The 24,974-nt window shown below is 33.0% G+C and overlaps 1 protein-coding gene across 2 annotated transcripts in view; it reads right to left on the bottom strand.

Moving 5' to 3' along the window:
• Positions 1-24,974, bottom strand: part of LOC131472373 (amyloid beta precursor protein binding family B member 2) — a 58,025-nt gene that overhangs the window by 4,075 nt on the left and 28,976 nt on the right. The window lies entirely within an intron of this gene.

Here is a 24,974-nt window from a genome sequence, read left to right as displayed (position 1 = left end):
TGCTTATCCCATATCATTTGGTACCGATAAAATAAATTAATCCTTTATTAGTCCCACTTTGGGGAAATTGAAAAGTGTCCCTGTGTGGGAAAAAAAAGAATCCACATAAAAGCCAGGAATTGTTTTCATTTCACCACAAAGTGTAGGAAAAATCCTGCGGGAAAATGCTGCAAACTGGATACTATGGACGACATACTATACTATGACTTTTTTGACTAATTTTGGACGACATACTAAACTATGACTTTTTTGACTAATTTTGGACGACATACTATACTATGACTTTTTTGACTAATTTTGGACGACATACTATACTATGACTTTTTTGACTAATTTTGGACGACATACTATACTATGACTTTTTTGACTGATTTTGGACGACATACTATACTATGACTTTTTTGACCGATTTTGGACGACATACTATACTATGACTTTTTTGACCGATTTTGGACGACATACTATACTATGACTTTTTTGACTAATTTTGGACGACATACTATACTATGACTTTTTTGACTAATTTTGGACGACATACTATACTATGACTTTTTTGACCGATTTTGGACGACATAGTATACTATGACTTTTTTGAGTGATTTTGGACGACATACTATACTATGACTTTTTTGACCGATTTTGGACGACATACTATACTATGACTTTTTTGCCCGATTTTGGACGACATACTATACTATGACTTTTTTGTGTGATTTTGGATGACATAGTATACTATGACATTTTTGAGTGATTTTGGACGACATACTATACTATGACTTTTCTGATCGATTTTGGACAACATACTATACTATGACTTTTTTGACCGATTTTGGACGACATACTATACTATGACTTTTTTGAGTTATTTTGGACGACATACTATACTATGCCATTTTTGACTGATTTTGGATGACATCTATTCTATGACTTTTTTGGTGATTTTGGACGACATAGTTAACTATGACATTTTACTATGAAACTGAGTGGCATGGTGGTGTAGCGGTTAGTAGGTCTGGTCTGTCTTCCTGTTACAGGAATGTTGTGGGTTCAATCCCAGGTCTAGGATATTTATAATTTTGGACGACATACTATACTATGACTTTTTTTGGTGATTTTGGACGACATACTATACTATGACTTTTTTTAATGATCTTGGACGACATACTATACTATGACTTTTTTTGGTGATTTTGGACGACATACTATACTATGACTTTTTTTAATGATCTTGGACGACATACTATACTATGACTTTTTTTGGTGATTTTGGACGACATACTATACTATGACATTTTTGACTGATGTAGGACGACATACTATACTATGACTTTTTTGACCGATTTTGGATGACATGCTATATATACTATGACTTTCTCAACTGATTTTGGACGACATACTATACTATGACTTTTTTGACCGATTTTGGACGACATACTATACTATGACTTTTTTGCCCGATTTTGGACGACATACTATACTATGACTTTTTTGTGTGATTTTGGATGACATAGTATACTATGACATTTTTGAGTGATTTTGGACGACATACTATACTATGACTTTTCTGATCGATTTTGGACGACATACTATACTATGACTTTTTTGAGTGATTTTGGACTACATACTATACTATGACTTTTTTGACTAATTTTGGACGACATACTATACTATGACTTTTTTGAGTGATTTTGGACGACATAGTATACTATGACTTTTTTGAGTGATTTTGGACGACATACTATACTATGACTTTTTTGACTAATTTTGGACGACATACTATACTATGACATTTTTGAGTGATTTTGGACAACATAGTATACTATGACTTTTTTGAGCGATTTTGGACGACATACTATACTATGACTTTTTTTGGTGATTTTGGACGACTTACTATACTATGACTTTTTTGAGTGATTTTGGACGACATACTATACTATGACTTTTTTGACCGATTTTGGACGACATACTATACTATGACATTTTTGACTGATTTTGGACGACATACTGTACTAAGACTTTTTTGCCCGATTTTGGACGACATACTATACTATGACTTTTTTGAGTGATTTTGGACGACATAGTATACTATGACTTTTTTTGGTGATTTTGGACGACATAGTGAACTATGACATTTTACTATAAAACAGAGTGGCATGGTGGTGTAGTGGTTAGTAGGTCTGGTCTGTCTTCCTGTTACAGGAATGTTGTGGGTTCAGGACTAGGATATTTATCATTTTGGACGACATAGTATACTATGACTTTTTTGTGTGATTTTGGATGACATAGTATACTATGACATTTTTGAGTGATTTTGGACGACATAGTATACTATGACTTTTTCAACTGATTTTGGACGACATACTATACTATGACTTTTTTGCCTGATTTTGGACGACATACTATACTATGACTTTTTTGCCTGATTTTGGACGACATACTATACTATGATTTTTTTGTGTGATTTTGGATGACATAGCATACTATGACATTTTTGAGTGATTTTGGACGACATACTATACTATGACTTTTCTGATCGATTTTGGACGACATACTATACTATGACTTTTTTGAGTGATTTTGGACTACATACTATACTATGACTTTTTTGACTGATTTTGGACAACTTACTATACTATGACTTTTTTGACTGATTTTGGACGACATACTATACTATGACTTTTCTGATCGATTTTGGACAACATACTATACTATGACTTTTTTGAGTGATTTTGGACTACATACTATACTATGACTTTTTTGAGTGATTTTGGACTACATACTATACTATGACTTTTTTGACTGATTTTGGACAACTTACTATACTATGACTTTTTTGACTGATTTTGGACAACATACTATACTATGACTTTTCTGAGCGATTTTGGACGACATACTATACTATGACTTTTTTGAGTGATTTTGGACTACATACTATACTATGACTTTTTTGACTAATTTTGGACGACATACTATTCTATGACTTTTTTTGGTGATTTTGGACGACATAGTTAACTATGACATTTTACTATGAAACTGAGTGGCATGGTGGTGTAGCGGTTAGTAGGTCTGGTATGTCTTCCTGTTACAGGAATGTTGTGGGTTCAATCCCAGGTCTAGGATATTTGTAGTTTTGGACGACATACTATACTATGACTTTTTTTGGTGATTTTGGACGACATACTATACTATGACTTTTTTTGGTGATCTTGGACGACATACTATACTATGACTTTTTTTGGTGATTTTGGACGACATACTATACTATGACATTTTTGACTGATTTAGGACGACAAACTATACTATGACTTTTTTGACTGATTTTGGACGACATACTATACTATGACTTTTTTGACTAATTTTGGACGACATACTATACTATGACTTTTTTGACCGATTTTGGACAACATACTATACTATGACTTTTTTGACCGATTGTGGATGACATGCTATACTATGACTTTTTCAACTGATTTTGGACGACATACTATACTATGACTTTTCTGATCGATTTTGGACGACATACTATACTATGACTTTTTTGAGTGATTTTGGACTACATACTATACTATGACTTTTTTGACTGATTTTGGACAACTTACTATACTATGACTTTTTTGACTGATTTTGGACGACATACTATACTATGACTTTTCTGATCGATTTTGGACAACATACTATACTATGACTTTTTTGAGTGATTTTGGACTACATACTATACTATGACTTTTTTGAGTGATTTTGGACTACATACTATACTATGACTTTTTTGACTGATTTTGGACAACTTACTATACTATGACTTTTTTGACTGATTTTGGACAACATACTATACTATGACTTTTCTGAGCGATTTTGGACGACATACTATACTATGACTTTTTTGAGTGATTTTGGACTACATACTATACTATGACTTTTTTGACTAATTTTGGACGACATACTATTCTATGACTTTTTTTGGTGATTTTGGACGACATAGTTAACTATGACATTTTACTATGAAACTGAGTGGCATGGTGGTGTAGCGGTTAGTAGGTCTGGTATGTCTTCCTGTTACAGGAATGTTGTGGGTTCAATCCCAGGTCTAGGGTATTTGTAGTTTTGGACGACATACTATACTATGACTTTTTTTGGTGATTTTGGACGACATACTATACTATGACTTTTTTTGGTGATCTTGGACGACATACTATACTATGACTTTTTTTGGTGATTTTGGACGACATACTATACTATGACATTTTTGACTGATTTAGGACGACAAACTATACTATGACTTTTTTGACTGATTTTGGACGACATACTATACTATGACTTTTTTGACTAATTTTGGACGACATACTATACTATGACTTTTTTGACCGATTTTGGACAACATACTATACTATGACTTTTTTGACCGATTGTGGATGACATGCTATACTATGACTTTTTCAACTGATTTTGGACGACATACTATACTATGACTTTTTTGACCGATTTTGGACGACATACTATACTATGACTTTTTTGCCCGATTTTGGACGACATACTATACTATGACTTTTTTGTGTGATTTTGGATGACATAGTGAACTATGACATTTTACTATAAAACAGAGTGGCATGGTGGTGTAGTGGTTAGTAGGTCTGGTCTGTCTTCCTGTTACAGGAATGTTGTGGGTTCAGGACTAGGATATTTATAATTTTGGACGACATAGTATACTATGACTTTTTTGACCGATTTTGGACGACATACTATACTATGACTTTTTTGCCCGATTTTGGACGACATACTATACTATGACTTTTTTGTGTGATTTTGGATGACATAGTATACTATGACATTTTTGAGTGATTTTGGACGACATACTATACTATGACTTTTCTGATCGATTTTGGACGACATACTATACTATGACTTTTTTGAGTGATTTTGGACTACATACTATACTATGACTTTTTTGACTAATTTTGGACGACATACTATACTATGACTTTTTTGAGTGATTTTGGACGACATAGTATACTATGACTTTTTTGAGTGATTTTGGACGACATACTATACTATGACTTTTTTGACTAATTTTGGACGACATACTATACTATGACATTTTTGAGTGATTTTGGACAACATAGTATACTATGACTTTTTTGAGTGATTTTGGACGACATACTATACTATGACTTTTTTTGGTGATTTTGGACGACTTACTATACTATGACTTTTTTGAGTGATTTTGGACGACATACTATACTATGACTTTTTTGACCGATTTTGGACGACATACTATACTATGACATTTTTGACTGATTTTGGACGACATACTGTACTAAGACTTTTTTGCCCGATTTTGGACGACATACTATACTATGACTTTTTTGAGTGATTTTGGACGACATAGTATACTATGACTTTTTTTGGTGATTTTGGACGACATAGTGAACTATGACATTTTACTATAAAACAGAGTGGCATGGTGGTGTAGTGGTTAGTAGGTCTGGTCTGTCTTCCTGTTACAGGAATGTTGTGGGTTCAGGACTAGGATATTTATCATTTTGGACGACATAGTATACTATGACTTTTTTGTGTGATTTTGGATGACATAGTATACTATGACATTTTTGAGTGATTTTGGACGACATAGTATACTATGACTTTTTCAACTGATTTTGGACGACATACTATACTATGACTTTTTTGCCTGATTTTGGACGACATACTATACTATGACTTTTTTGCCTGATTTTGGACGACATACTATACTATGATTTTTTTGTGTGATTTTGGATGACATAGCATACTATGACATTTTTGAGTGATTTTGGACGACATACTATACTATGACTTTTCTGATCGATTTTGGACGACATACTATACTATGACTTTTTTGAGTGATTTTGGACTACATACTATACTATGACTTTTTTGACTGATTTTGGACAACTTACTATACTATGACTTTTTTGACTGATTTTGGACGACATACTATACTATGACTTTTCTGATCGATTTTGGACAACATACTATACTATGACTTTTTTGAGTGATTTTGGACTACATACTATACTATGACTTTTTTGACTGATTTTGGACAACTTACTATACTATGACTTTTTTGACTGATTTTGGACGACATACTATACTATGACTTTTCTGATCGATTTTGGACAACATACTATACTATGACTTTTTTGAGTGATTTTGGACTACATACTATACTATGACTTTTTTGAGTGATTTTGGACTACATACTATACTATGACTTTTTTGACTGATTTTGGACAACTTACTATACTATGACTTTTTTGACTGATTTTGGACAACATACTATACTATGACTTTTCTGAGCGATTTTGGACGACATACTATACTATGACTTTTTTGAGTGATTTTGGACTACATACTATACTATGACTTTTTTGACTAATTTTGGACGACATACTATTCTATGACTTTTTTTGGTGATTTTGGACGACATAGTTAACTATGACATTTTACTATGAAACTGAGTGGCATGGTGGTGTAGCGGTTAGTAGGTCTGGTATGTCTTCCTGTTACAGGAATGTTGTGGGTTCAATCCCAGGTCTAGGATATTTGTAGTTTTGGACGACATACTATACTATGACTTTTTTTGGTGATTTTGGACGACATACTATACTATGACTTTTTTTGGTGATCTTGGACGACATACTATACTATGACTTTTTTTGGTGATTTTGGACGACATACTATACTATGACATTTTTGACTGATTTAGGACGACAAACTATACTATGACTTTTTTGACTGATTTTGGACGACATACTATACTATGACTTTTTTGACTAATTTTGGACGACATACTATACTATGACTTTTTTGACCGATTTTGGACAACATACTATACTATGACTTTTTTGACCGATTGTGGATGACATGCTATACTATGACTTTTTCAACTGATTTTGGACGACATACTATACTATGACTTTTCTGATCGATTTTGGACGACATACTATACTATGACTTTTTTGAGTGATTTTGGACTACATACTATACTATGACTTTTTTGACTGATTTTGGACAACTTACTATACTATGACTTTTTTGACTGATTTTGGACGACATACTATACTATGACTTTTCTGATCGATTTTGGACAACATACTATACTATGACTTTTTTGAGTGATTTTGGACTACATACTATACTATGACTTTTTTGAGTGATTTTGGACTACATACTATACTATGACTTTTTTGACTGATTTTGGACAACTTACTATACTATGACTTTTTTGACTGATTTTGGACAACATACTATACTATGACTTTTCTGAGCGATTTTGGACGACATACTATACTATGACTTTTTTGAGTGATTTTGGACTACATACTATACTATGACTTTTTTGACTAATTTTGGACGACATACTATTCTATGACTTTTTTTGGTGATTTTGGACGACATAGTTAACTATGACATTTTACTATGAAACTGAGTGGCATGGTGGTGTAGCGGTTAGTAGGTCTGGTATGTCTTCCTGTTACAGGAATGTTGTGGGTTCAATCCCAGGTCTAGGGTATTTGTAGTTTTGGACGACATACTATACTATGACTTTTTTTGGTGATTTTGGACGACATACTATACTATGACTTTTTTTGGTGATCTTGGACGACATACTATACTATGACTTTTTTTGGTGATTTTGGACGACATACTATACTATGACATTTTTGACTGATTTAGGACGACAAACTATACTATGACTTTTTTGACTGATTTTGGACGACATACTATACTATGACTTTTTTGACTAATTTTGGACGACATACTATACTATGACTTTTTTGACCGATTTTGGACAACATACTATACTATGACTTTTTTGACCGATTGTGGATGACATGCTATACTATGACTTTTTCAACTGATTTTGGACGACATACTATACTATGACTTTTTTGACCGATTTTGGACGACATACTATACTATGACTTTTTTGCCCGATTTTGGACGACATACTATACTATGACTTTTTTGTGTGATTTTGGATGACATAGTGAACTATGACATTTTACTATAAAACAGAGTGGCATGGTGGTGTAGTGGTTAGTAGGTCTGGTCTGTCTTCCTGTTACAGGAATGTTGTGGGTTCAGGACTAGGATATTTATAATTTTGGACGACATAGTATACTATGACTTTTTTGACCGATTTTGGACGACATACTATACTATGACTTTTTTGCCCGATTTTGGACGACATACTATACTATGACTTTTTTGTGTGATTTTGGATGACATAGTATACTATGACATTTTTGAGTGATTTTGGACGACATACTATACTATGACTTTTCTGATCGATTTTGGACGACATACTATACTATGACTTTTTTGAGTGATTTTGGACTACATACTATACTATGACTTTTTTGACTAATTTTGGACGACATACTATACTATGACTTTTTTGAGTGATTTTGGACGACATAGTATACTATGACTTTTTTGAGTGATTTTGGACGACATACTATACTATGACTTTTTTGACTAATTTTGGACGACATACTATACTATGACATTTTTGAGTGATTTTGGACAACATAGTATACTATGACTTTTTTGAGTGATTTTGGACGACATACTATACTATGACTTTTTTTGGTGATTTTGGACGACTTACTATACTATGACTTTTTTGAGTGATTTTGGACGACATACTATACTATGACTTTTTTGACCGATTTTGGACGACATACTATACTATGACATTTTTGACTGATTTTGGACGACATACTGTACTAAGACTTTTTTGCCCGATTTTGGACGACATACTATACTATGACTTTTTTGAGTGATTTTGGACGACATAGTATACTATGACTTTTTTTGGTGATTTTGGACGACATAGTGAACTATGACATTTTACTATAAAACAGAGTGGCATGGTGGTGTAGTGGTTAGTAGGTCTGGTCTGTCTTCCTGTTACAGGAATGTTGTGGGTTCAGGACTAGGATATTTATCATTTTGGACGACATAGTATACTATGACTTTTTTGTGTGATTTTGGATGACATAGTATACTATGACATTTTTGAGTGATTTTGGACGACATAGTATACTATGACTTTTTCAACTGATTTTGGACGACATACTATACTATGACTTTTTTGCCTGATTTTGGACGACATACTATACTATGACTTTTTTGCCTGATTTTGGACGACATACTATACTATGATTTTTTTGTGTGATTTTGGATGACATAGCATACTATGACATTTTTGAGTGATTTTGGACGACATACTATACTATGACTTTTCTGATCGATTTTGGACGACATACTATACTATGACTTTTTTGAGTGATTTTGGACTACATACTATACTATGACTTTTTTGACTGATTTTGGACAACTTACTATACTATGACTTTTTTGACTGATTTTGGACGACATACTATACTATGACTTTTCTGATCGATTTTGGACAACATACTATACTATGACTTTTTTGAGTGATTTTGGACTACATACTATACTATGACTTTTTTGACTGATTTTGGACAACTTACTATACTATGACTTTTTTGACTGATTTTGGACGACATACTATACTATGACTTTTCTGATCGATTTTGGACAACATACTATACTATGACTTTTTTGAGTGATTTTGGACTACATACTATACTATGACTTTTTTGAGTGATTTTGGACTACATACTATACTATGACTTTTTTGACTGATTTTGGACAACTTACTATACTATGACTTTTTTGACTGATTTTGGACAACATACTATACTATGACTTTTCTGAGCGATTTTGGACGACATACTATACTATGACTTTTTTGAGTGATTTTGGACTACATACTATACTATGACTTTTTTGACTAATTTTGGACGACATACTATTCTATGACTTTTTTTGGTGATTTTGGACGACATAGTTAACTATGACATTTTACTATGAAACTGAGTGGCATGGTGGTGTAGCGGTTAGTAGGTCTGGTATGTCTTCCTGTTACAGGAATGTTGTGGGTTCAATCCCAGGTCTAGGATATTTGTAGTTTTGGACGACATACTATACTATGACTTTTTTTGGTGATTTTGGACGACATACTATACTATGACTTTTTTTGGTGATCTTGGACGACATACTATACTATGACTTTTTTTGGTGATTTTGGACGACATACTATACTATGACATTTTTGACTGATTTAGGACGACAAACTATACTATGACTTTTTTGACTGATTTTGGACGACATACTATACTATGACTTTTTTGACTAATTTTGGACGACATACTATACTATGACTTTTTTGACCGATTTTGGACAACATACTATACTATGACTTTTTTGACCGATTGTGGATGACATGCTATACTATGACTTTTTCAACTGATTTTGGACGACATACTATACTATGACTTTTCTGATCGATTTTGGACGACATACTATACTATGACTTTTTTGAGTGATTTTGGACTACATACTATACTATGACTTTTTTGACTGATTTTGGACAACTTACTATACTATGACTTTTTTGACTGATTTTGGACGACATACTATACTATGACTTTTCTGATCGATTTTGGACAACATACTATACTATGACTTTTTTGAGTGATTTTGGACTACATACTATACTATGACTTTTTTGAGTGATTTTGGACTACATACTATACTATGACTTTTTTGACTGATTTTGGACAACTTACTATACTATGACTTTTTTGACTGATTTTGGACAACATACTATACTATGACTTTTCTGAGCGATTTTGGACGACATACTATACTATGACTTTTTTGAGTGATTTTGGACTACATACTATACTATGACTTTTTTGACTAATTTTGGACGACATACTATTCTATGACTTTTTTTGGTGATTTTGGACGACATAGTTAACTATGACATTTTACTATGAAACTGAGTGGCATGGTGGTGTAGCGGTTAGTAGGTCTGGTATGTCTTCCTGTTACAGGAATGTTGTGGGTTCAATCCCAGGTCTAGGATATTTGTAGTTTTGGACGACATACTATACTATGACTTTTTTTGGTGATTTTGGACGACATACTATACTATGACTTTTTTTGGTGATCTTGGACGACATACTATACTATGACTTTTTTTGGTGATTTTGGACGACATACTATACTATGACATTTTTGACTGATTTAGGACGACAAACTATACTATGACTTTTTTGACTGATTTTGGACGACATACTATACTATGACTTTTTTGACTAATTTTGGACGACATACTATACTATGACTTTTTTGACCGATTTTGGACAACATACTATACTATGACTTTTTTGACCGATTGTGGATGACATGCTATACTATGACTTTTTCAACTGATTTTGGACGACATACTATACTATGACTTTTTTGACCGATTTTGGACGACATACTATACTATGACTTTTTTGCCCGATTTTGGACGACATACTATACTATGACTTTTTTGTGTGATTTTGGATGACATAGTGAACTATGACATTTTACTATAAAACAGAGTGGCATGGTGGTGTAGTGGTTAGTAGGTCTGGTCTGTCTTCCTGTTACAGGAATGTTGTGGGTTCAGGACTAGGATATTTATAATTTTGGACGACATAGTATACTATGACTTTTTTGACCGATTTTGGACGACATACTATACTATGACTTTTTTGCCCGATTTTGGACGACATACTATACTATGACTTTTTTGTGTGATTTTGGATGACATAGTATACTATGACATTTTTGAGTGATTTTGGACGACATACTATACTATGACTTTTCTGATCGATTTTGGACGACATACTATACTATGACTTTTTTGAGTGATTTTGGACTACATACTATACTATGACTTTTTTGACTAATTTTGGACGACATACTATACTATGACTTTTTTGAGTGATTTTGGACGACATAGTATACTATGACTTTTTTGAGTGATTTTGGACGACATACTATACTATGACTTTTTTGACTAATTTTGGACGACATACTATACTATGACATTTTTGAGTGATTTTGGACAACATAGTATACTATGACTTTTTTGAGTGATTTTGGACGACATACTATACTATGACTTTTTTTGGTGATTTTGGACGACTTACTATACTATGACTTTTTTGAGTGATTTTGGACGACATACTATACTATGACTTTTTTGACCGATTTTGGACGACATACTATACTATGACATTTTTGACTGATTTTGGACGACATACTGTACTAAGACTTTTTTGCCCGATTTTGGACGACATACTATACTATGACTTTTTTAAGTGATTTTGGACGACATAGTATACTATGACTTTTTTTGGTGATTTTGGACGACATAGTGAACTATGACATTTTACTATAAAACAGAGTGGCATGGTGGTGTAGTGGTTAGTAGGTCTGGTCTGTCTTCCTGTTACAGGAATGTTGTGGGTTCAGGACTAGGATATTTATCATTTTGGACGACATAGTATACTATGACTTTTTTGTGTGATTTTGGATGACATAGTATACTATGACATTTTTGAGTGATTTTGGACGACATAGTATACTATGACTTTTTCAACTGATTTTGGACGACATACTATACTATGACTTTTTTGCCTGATTTTGGACGACATACTATACTATGACTTTTTTGCCTGATTTTGGACGACATACTATACTATGATTTTTTTGTGTGATTTTGGATGACATAGCATACTATGACATTTTTGAGTGATTTTGGACGACATACTATACTATGACTTTTCTGATCGATTTTGGACGACATACTATACTATGACTTTTTTGAGTGATTTTGGACTACATACTATACTATGACTTTTTTGACTGATTTTGGACAACTTACTATACTATGACTTTTTTGACTGATTTTGGACGACATACTATACTATGACTTTTCTGATCGATTTTGGACAACATACTATACTATGACTTTTTTGAGTGATTTTGGACTACATACTATACTATGACTTTTTTGAGTGATTTTGGACTACATACTATACTATGACTTTTTTGACTGATTTTGGACAACTTACTATACTATGACTTTTTTGACTGATTTTGGACAACATACTATACTATGACTTTTCTGAGCGATTTTGGACGACATACTATACTATGACTTTTTTGAGTGATTTTGGACTACATACTATACTATGACTTTTTTGACTAATTTTGGACGACATACTATTCTATGACTTTTTTTGGTGATTTTGGACGACATAGTTAACTATGACATTTTACTATGAAACTGAGTGGCATGGTGGTGTAGCGGTTAGTAGGTCTGGTATGTCTTCCTGTTACAGGAATGTTGTGGGTTCAATCCCAGGTCTAGGATATTTGTAGTTTTGGACGACATACTATACTATGACTTTTTTTGGTGATTTTGGACGACATACTATACTATGACTTTTTTTGGTGATCTTGGACGACATACTATACTATGACTTTTTTTGGTGATTTTGGACGACATACTATACTATGACATTTTTGACTGATTTAGGACGACAAACTATACTATGACTTTTTTGACTGATTTTGGACGACATACTATACTATGACTTTTTTGACTAATTTTGGACGACATACTATACTATGACTTTTTTGACCGATTTTGGACAACATACTATACTATGACTTTTTTGACCGATTGTGGATGACATGCTATACTATGACTTTTTCAACTGATTTTGGACGACATACTATACTATGACTTTTTTGACCGATTTTGGACGACATACTATACTATGACTTTTTTGCCCGATTTTGGACGACATACTATACTATGACTTTTTTGTGTGATTTTGGATGACATAGTGAACTATGACATTTTACTATAAAACAGAGTGGCATGGTGGTGTAGTGGTTAGTAGGTCTGGTCTGTCTTCCTGTTACAGGAATGTTGTGGGTTCAGGACTAGGATATTTATAATTTTGGACGACATAGTATACTATGACTTTTTTGTGTGATTTTGGATGACATAGTATACTATGACATTTTTGAGTGATTTTGGACGACATAGTATACTATGACTTTTTTGAGTGATTTTGGACGACATACTATACTATGACTTTTTTGACCGATTTTGGATGACATGCTATACTATGATTTTTCAACTGATTTTGGACGACATACTATACTATGACTTTTTTGACCGATTTTGGACGACATACTATACTATGACTTTTTTGCCTGATTTTGGACGACATACTATACTATGATTTTTTTGTGTGATTTTGGATGACATAGTATACTATGACATTTTTGAGTGATTTTGGACGACATACTATACTATGACTTTTCTGATCGATTTTGGACGACATACTATACTATGACTTTTTTGAGTGATTTTGGACTACATACTATACTATGACTTTTTTGAGTGATTTTGGACTACATACTATACTATGACTTTTTTGACTGATTTTGGACGACTTACTATACTATGACTTTTTTGACTGATTTTTGACAACATACTATACTATGACTTTTCTGAGCGATTTTGACCGACATACTATACTATGACTTTTTTGAGTGATTTTGGACGACATACTATACTATGCCATTTTTGACTGATTTTGGATGACATCTATTCTATGACTTTTTTTGGTGATTTTGGACAACATACTATATACTATGACATTTTTGACCGATTTTGAAGACATACTATACTATGACTTTTTTTGGTGATTTTGGACGACATAGTGAAGTATGACATTTTACTATGAAACTGAGAGGCATGGTGGTGTAGCGGTTAGTAGGTCTGGTCTGTCTTCCTGTTACAGGAATGTTGTGGGTTCAATCCCAGGTCTAGGATATTTGTAATTTTGGACGACATACTATACTATGACTTTTTTTGATGATTTTGGACGACATACTATACTATGACTTTTTTTGGTGATCTTGGACGACATACTATACTATGACTTTTTTTGGTGATTTTGGACGACATACTATACTATGACTTTTTTGACTAATTTTGGACGACATACTATACTATGACTTTTTTGAGTGATTTTGGACGACATAGTATACTATGACTTTATTGAGTGATTTTGGACGACATATTATACTATGACTTTTTTGACCGATTTTGGACGACATACTATACTATGACTTTTTTGCCCGATTTTGGACGACATACTATACTATGACTTTTTTGTGTGATTTGGGATGACATAGTGAACTATGACATTTTACTATAAAACAGAGAGGCATGGTGGTGTAGCGGTTAGTAGGTCTGGTCTGTCTTCCTGTTACAGGAATGTTGTGGGTTCAGGACTAGGATATTTATAACTTTGGACGACATAGTATACTATGACTTTTTTGTGTGATTTTGGATGACAATATATACTATGACATTTTTGAGTGATTTTGGACGACAATATATACTATGACATTTTTGAGTGATTTTGGACGACATACTATACTATGACTTTTTTGAGTGATTTTGGACGACATAGTGAACTATGACATTTTACTATGAAACTGAGAGGCATGGTGGTGTAGCGGTTAGTAGGTCTGGTCTGTCTTCCTGTTACAGGAATGTTGTGGGTTCAATCCCAGGTCTAGGATATTTGTAGTTTTGGACGACATACTATACTATGACTTTTTTTGGTGATTTTGGACGACATACTATACTATGACTTTTTTTGGTGATCTTGGACGACATACTATACTATGACTTTTTTTGGTGATTTTGGACGACATACTATACTATGACATTTTTGACTGATTTAGGACGACAAACTATACTATGACTTTTTTGACTGATTTTGGACGACATACTATACTATGACTTTTTTGACTAATTTTGGACGACATACTATACTATGACTTTTTTGACCGATTTTGGACAACATACTATACTATGACTTTTTTGACCGATTGTGGATGACATGCTATACTATGACTTTTTCAACTGATTTTGGACGACATACTATACTATGACTTTTTTGACCGATTTTGGACGACATACTATACTATGACTTTTTTGCCCGATTTTGGACGACATACTATACTATGACTTTTTTGTGTGATTTTGGATGACATAGTGAACTATGACATTTTACTATAAAACAGAGTGGCATGGTGGTGTAGTGGTTAGTAGGTCTGGTCTGTCTTCCTGTTACAGGAATGTTGTGGGTTCAGGACTAGGATATTTATAATTTTGGACGACATAGTATACTATGACTTTTTTGACCGATTTTGGACGACAATATATACTATGACATTTTTGAGTGATTTTGGACGACAATATATACTATGACATTTTTGAGTGATTTTGGACAACATACTATACTATGACTTTTTTGATTGATTTTGGATGACATAGTATACTATGACTTTTTTGAGTGATTTTGGACGACATACTATACTATGACTTTGTTTGAGTGATTTTGGATGACATAGTATACTATGACTTTTTTGAGTGATTTTGGACGACATACTATACTATGACTTTTTTGAGTGATTTTGGACTACATACTATACTATGACTTTTTTGACTAATTTTGGACGACATACTATACTATGACTTTTTTTGGTGATTTTGGACGACTTACTATACTATGACTTTTTTGAGTGATTTTGGACGACATACTATACTATGACTTTATTGAGTGATTTTGGACGACATACTATACTATGACTTTTTTGACCGATTTTGGACGACATACTATACTATGACATTTTTGACTGATTTTGGACGACATACTGTACTAAGACTTTTTTGCCCGATTTTGGACGACATACTATACTATGACTTTTTTGAATGATTTTGGACGACATAGTATACTATGACTTTTTTTGGTGATTTTGGACGACATAGTGAACTATGACATTTTACTATAAAACAGAGTGGCATGGTGGTGTAGTGGTTAGTAGGTCTGGTCTGTCTTCCTGTTACAGGAATGTTGTGGGTTCAGGTCTAGGATATTTGTAATTTCGGACGACATACTATACTATGACTTTTTTTGGTGATTTTGGACGACATACTATACTATGACTTTTTTTGGTGATCTTGGACGACATACTATACTATGACTTTTTTTGGTGATTTTGGACGACATACTATACTATGACATTTTTGACTGATTTAGGACGACATACTATACTATGACTTTTTTGAGTGATTTTGGACGACATACTATACTATGACTTTTTTTGGTGATTTTGGACGACTTACTATACTATGACTTTTTTGAGTGATTTTGGACTACATACTATACTATGACTTTTTTGACTAATTTTGGACGACATACTATACTATGACTTTTTTGAGTGATTTTGGACGACATAGTTTACTATGACTTTTTTGAGTGATTTTGGACGACATACTATACTATGACATTTTTGAGTGATTTTGGACAACATAGTATACTATGACTTTTTTGAGTGATTTTGGAAGACATAGTATACTATGACTTTTTTGAGTGATTTTGGACGACATACTATACTATGACTTTTTTGACTAATTTTGGACGACATACTATACTATGACATTTTTGAGTGATTTTGGACAACATAGTATACTATGACTTTTTTGAGTGATTTTGGACGACATACTATACTATGACTTTTTTTGGTGATTTTGGACGACTTACTATACTATGACTTTTTTGAGTGATTTTGGACTACATACTATACTATGACTTTTTTGACTAATTTTGGACGACATACTATACTATGACTTTTTTGAGTGATTTTGGACGACATAGTTTACTATGACTTTTTTGACTAATTTTGGACGACATACTATACTATGACATTTTTGAGTGATTTTGGACAACATAGTATACTATGACTTTTTTGAGTGATTTTGGACGACATACTATACTATGACTTTTTTTGGTGATTTTGGACGACTTACTATACTATGACTTTTTTGACCGATTTTGGACGACATACTATACTATGACTTTTTTGACCGATTTTGGACGACATACTATACTATGACTTTTTTGAGTGATTTTGGACGACATAGTATACTATGACTTTTTTGAGTGATTTTGGACGACATACTATACTATGACTTTTTTGACTGATTTTGGACGACATACTATACTATGACTTTTTTTGGTGATTTTGGACGACTTACTATACTATGACTTTTTTGAGTGATTTTGGACGACATACTATACTATGACTTTTTTGAGTGATTTTGGATGACATAGTATACTATGACTTTTTTGAGTGATTTTGGCGACATACTATACTATGACTTTTTTTGGTGATTTTGGATGACTTACTATACTATGACTTTTTTGAGTGATTTTGGACGACATACTATACTATGACTTTATTGAGTGATTTTGGACGACATAGTATACTATGACTTTTTTGAGTGATTTTGGACGACATAGTATACTATGACTTTTTTTGGTGATTTTGGACGACATAGTGAACTATGACATTTTACTATAAAACAGAGTGACATGGTGGTGTAGTGGTTAGTAGGTCTGGTCTGTCTTCCTGTTACAGGAATGTTGTGGGTTCAGGACTAGGATATTTATAATTTTGGACGACATAGTATACTATGACTTTTTTGTGTGATTTTGGATGACATAGTATACTATGACATTTTTGAGTGATTTTGGACGACATAGTATACTATGACTTTTTTGAGTGATTTTGGACGACATACTATACTATGACTTTTTTGACCGATTTTGGATGACATGCTATACCATGACTTTTTTGACCGATTTTGGACGACATACTATACTATGACATTTTTGAGTGATTTTGGACGACATAGTATACTATGACTTTTTTGAGTGATTGTGGACGACATACTATACTATGACTTTTTTGACCGATTTTGGATGACATGCTATACTATGACTTTTTCAACTGATTTTGGACGACATACTATACTATGACTTTTTTGACCGATTTTGGACGACATACTATACTATGACTTTTTTGCCTGATTTTGGACGACATACCATACTATGACTTTTTTGTGTGATTTTGGACGCGAACTATATACTATGACTTTATTGAGTGATTTTGGACGACATACTATACTATGACATTTTTGACTGATTTTGGACGACATACTATACTATGACTTTTTTGACTGATTTTGGACGACATACTATACTATGACTTTTTTGACCGATTTTGGACGACATACTATACTATGACTTTTTTGAGTGATTTTGGACTACATACTATACTATGACTTTTTTGAGTGATTTTGGACGACATACTATACTATGACTTTTCTGACCGATTTTGGACCACATACTATACTATGACTTTTTTGAGTGATTTTGGACGACATACTATACTATGACTTTTCTGACCGATTTTGGACCACATACTATACTATGACTTTTTTGACTGATTTTGGACGACATACTATACTATGACTTTTCTAACCGATTTTGGACGACTTACTATAGAATGATTTTTTTGAGTGATTTTGGACGACATACTATACTATGACTTTTTTGACCGTTTTTGGACGACATACTATTCTATGACATTTTTGACTGATTTTGGACGCGAACTATATACTATGACTTTATTGAGTGATTTTGGACGACATACTATACTATGACATTTTTGACTGATTTTGGACGACATACTATACTATGACTTTTCTGACCGATTTTGGACCACATACTATACTATGACTTTTTTTGGTGATTTTGGACCACATACTATACTATGACTTTTTTGAGTGATTTTGGACGACATAGTATACTATGACTTTTCTGAGTGATTTTGGACGACATACTATACTATGACTTTTTCAACTGATTTTGGACGACATACTATACTATGACTTTTTTGCCCGATTTTGGACGACATACTATACTATGACTTTTTTGCCCGATTTTGGACGACATACTATACTATGACTTTTTTGTGTGATTTTGGACAACATACTATACTATGACTTTTTTGAGTGATTTTGGACGACATACTATACTATGACTTTTTTGACCGATTTTGGACGACATACTATACTATGACATTTTTGACCGATTTTGGACGACATACTATACTATGACTTTTTTGCCCGATTTTGGACGACATACTATACTATGACTTTTTTTGGTGATTTTGAATGACATACTATACTATGACTTTTTTTTGGTGATTTTGGACGACATACTATATACTATGACATTTTTGACCGATTTTGAAGACATACTATAATATGACTTTCTTTGGTGATTTTGGACGACATAGTGAACGATGACATTTTACTATGAAACTGAGTGGCATGGTGGTGTAGCGGTTAGTAGGTCTGGTCTGTCTTCCTGTTACAGGAATGTTGTGGGTTCAATCCCAGATCTAGGATATTTGTAATTTTGGACGACATACTATATACTTTGACATTTTTGACCGATTTTGAAGACATACTATACTATGACTTTTTTTAATGATTCTGGACGACATACTATACTATGACTTTTTTGAGTGATTTTGGACGACATACTATACTATGACATTTTTGACTGATTCTGGACGACATACTATACTATGACTTTTTTTAATGGTTTTTGAACGACATACTATACTATGACTTTTTTGAGTGATTTTGGACGACATACTATACTATGACTTTTTTGACCGATTTTGGACGACATACTATACTATGACATGTTTGTGAGTTTTTGGACGACATACTATACTATGACATTTTCGACTGATTTTGGACGACATACTATACTATGATTTTTTTGCCTGATTTTGGACGACATACTATACTATGATTTTTTTTGGTGATTTTGGACGACATACTATACTATGACTTTTTTGAGTGATTTTGGACGACATACTATACTATGACTTTTTTTGGTGATTTTGGACGACATACTATACTATGACTTTTTTGCCTGATTTTGGACGACATACTATACTATGACTTTTTTTGGTGATTTTGGACGACATACTATACTATGACTTTTTTGTGTGATTTTGGACAACATACTATACTATGACTTTTTTGTGTGATTTTGGATGACATAGTATACTATGACATTTTTGAGTGATTTTGGACGACATAGTATACTATGACTTTTTTGAGTGATTTTGGACGACATACTATACTATGACTTTTTTGACCGATTTTGGATGACATGCTATACCATGACTTTTTTGACCGATTTTGGACGACATACTATACTATGACATTTTTGAGTGATTTTGGACGACATAGTATACTATGACTTTTTTGAGTGATTGTGGACGACATACTATACTATGACTTTTTTGACCGATTTTGGATGACATGCTATACTATGACTTTTTCAACTGATTTTGGACGACATACTATACTATGACTTTTTTGACCGATTTTGGACGACATACTATACTATGACTTTTTTGCCTGATTTTGGACGACATACCATACTATGACTTTTTTGTGTGATTTTGGACGCAAACTATATACTATGACTTTATTGAGTGATTTTGGACGACATACTATACTATGACATTTTTGACTGATTTTGGACGACATACTATACTATGACTTTTTTGACTGATTTTGGACGACATACTATACTATGACTTTTTTGAGTGATTTTGGACGACATACTATACTATGACTTTTTTGAGTGATTTTGGACTACATACTATACTATGACTTTTTTGAGTGATTTTGGACGACATACTATACTATGACTTTTCTGACCGATTTTGGACCACATACTATACTATGACTTTTTTGAGTGATTTTGGACGACATACTATACTATGACTTTTCTGACCGATTTTGGACCACATACTATACTATGACTTTTTTGACTGATTTTGGACGACATACTATACTATGACTTTTCTAACCGATTTTGGACGACTTACTATAGAATGATTTTTTTGAGTGATTTTGGACGACATACTATACTATGACTTTTTTGACCGTTTTTGGACTACATACTATTCTATGACATTTTTGACTGATTTTGGACGCGAACTATATACTATGACTTTATTGAGTGATTTTGGACGACATACTATACTATGACATTTTTGACTGATTTTGGACGACATACTATACTATGACTTTTCTGACCGATTTTGGACCACATACTATACTATGACTTTTTTTGGTGATTTTGGACAACATACTATACTATGACTTTTTTGAGTGATTTTGGACGACATAGTATACTATGACTTTTCTGAGTGATTTTGGACGACATACTATACTATGACTTTTTCAACTGATTTTGGACGACATACTATACTATGACTTTTTTGCCCGATTTTGGACGACATACTATACTATGACTTTTTCACCCGATTTTGGACGACATACTATACTATGACTTTTTCACCCGATTTTGGACGACATACTATACTATGACTTTTTTGAGTGATTTTGGACGACATACTATACTATGACTTTTTTGACCGATTTTGGACAACATACTATACTATGACATTTTTGACTGATTTTGGACGACATACTATACTATGATTTTTTTGCACGATTTTGGACGACATACTATACTATGACTTTTACTTGGTGATTTTGAATGACATACTATACTATGACTTTTTTTTGGTGATTTTGGACGACATACTATATACTATGACATTTTTGACCGATTTTGAAGACATACTATACTATGACTTTCTTTGGTGATTTTGGACGACATAGTGAACTATGACATTTTACTATGAAACTGAGTGGCATGGTGGTGTAGCGGTTAGTAGGTCTGGTCTGTCTTCCTGTTACAGGAATGTTGTGGGTTCAATCCCAGGTCTAGGATATTTGTAATTTTGGACGACATACTATACTATGACTTTTTTGCCCGATTTTGGACGACATACTATACTATGACATTTTTGACTGATTTTGGACGACATACTATACTATGACTTTTTTGCACGATTTTGGACGACATACTTTACTATGACTTTTTTTGGTGATTTTGAATGACATACAATACTATGACTTTTTTTTGGTGATTTTGGACGACATACTATACTATGACTTTTTTGTGTGATTTTGGACAACATACTATACTATGACTTTTTTGTGTGATTTTGGATGACATAGTATACTATGACATTTTTGAGTGATTTTGGACGACATAGTATACTATGACTTTTTTGAGTGATTTTGGACGACATACTATACTATGACTTTTTTGACCGATTTTGGATGACATGCTATACCATGACTTTTTTGACCGATTTTGGACGACATACTATACTATGACATTTTTGAGTGATTTTGGACGACATAGTATACTATGACTTTTTTGAGTGATTGTGGACGACATACTATACTATGACTTTTTTGACCGATTTTGGATGACATGCTATACTATGACTTTTTCAACTGATTTTGGACGACATACTATACTATGACTTTTTTGACCGATTTTGGACGACATACTATACTATGACTTTTTTGCCTGATTTTGGACGACATACCATACTATGACTTTTTTGTGTGATTTTGGACGCGAACTATATACTATGACTTTATTGAGTGATTTTGGACGACATACTATACTATGACATTTTTGACTGATTTTGGACGACATACTATACTATGACTTTTTTGACTGATTTTGGACGACATACTATACTATGACTTTTTTGACCGATTTTGGACGACATACTATACTATGACTTTTTTGAGTGATTTTGGACTACATACTATACTATGACTTTTTTGAGTGATTTTGGACGACATACTATACTATGACTTTTCTGACCGATTTTGGACCACATACTATACTATGACTTTTTTGAGTGATTTTGGACGACATACTATACTATGACTTTTCTGACCGATTTTGGACCACATACTATACTATGACTTTTTTGACTGATTTTGGACGACATACTATACTATGACTTTTCTAACCGATTTTGGACGACTTACTATAGAATGATTTTTTTGAGTGATTTTGGACGACATACTATACTATGACTTTTTTGACCGTTTTTGGACGACATACTATTCTATGACATTTTTGACTGATTTTGGACGCGAACTATATACTATGACTTTATTGAGTGATTTTGGACGACATACTATACTATGACATTTTTGACTGATTTTGGACGACATACTATACTATGACTTTTCTGACCGATTTTGGACCACATACTATACTATGACTTTTTTTGGTGATTTTGGACAACATACTATACTATGACTTTTTTGAGTGATTTTGGACGACATAGTATACTATGACTTTTCTGAGTGATTTTGGACGACATACTATACTATGACTTTTTCAACTGATTTTGGACGACATACTATACTATGACTTTTTTGCCCGATTTTGGACGACATACTATACTATGACTTTTTCGCCCGATTTTGGACGACATACTATACTATGACTTTTTCACCCGATTTTGGACGACATACTATACTATGACTTTTTTGAGTGATTTTGGACGACATACTATACTATGACTTTTTTGACCGATTTTGGACAACATACTATACTATGACATTTTTGACTGATTTTGGACGACATACTATACTATGATTTTTTTGCACGATTTTGGACGACATACTATACTATGACTTTTACTTGGTGATTTTGAATGACATACTATACTATGACTTTTTTTTGGTGATTTTGGACGACATACTATATACTATGACATTTTTGACCGATTTTGAAGACATACTATACTATGACTTTCTTTGGTGATTTTGGACGACATAGTGAACTATGACATTTTACTATGAAACTGAGTGGCATGGTGGTGTAGCGGTTAGTAGGTCTGGTCTGTCTTCCTGTTACAGGAATGTTGTGGGTTCAATCCCAGGTCTAGGATATTTGTAATTTTGGACGACATACTATACTATGACTTTTTTGCCCGATTTTGGACGACATACTATACTATGACATTTTTGACTGATTTTGGACGACATACTATACTATGACTTTTTTGCACGATTTTGGACGACATACTTTACTATGACTTTTTTTGGTGATTTTGAATGACATACTATACTATGACTTTTTTTTGGTGAT

This window comes from Solea solea, chromosome 14, assembly GCF_958295425.1.
Source record: "Solea solea chromosome 14, fSolSol10.1, whole genome shotgun sequence".
NCBI lineage: Eukaryota > Metazoa > Chordata > Actinopteri > Pleuronectiformes > Soleidae > Solea > Solea solea.
Note: the sequence above shows the minus strand (reverse complement) of the source record. Positions and strands in the feature narration are given on the sequence as shown.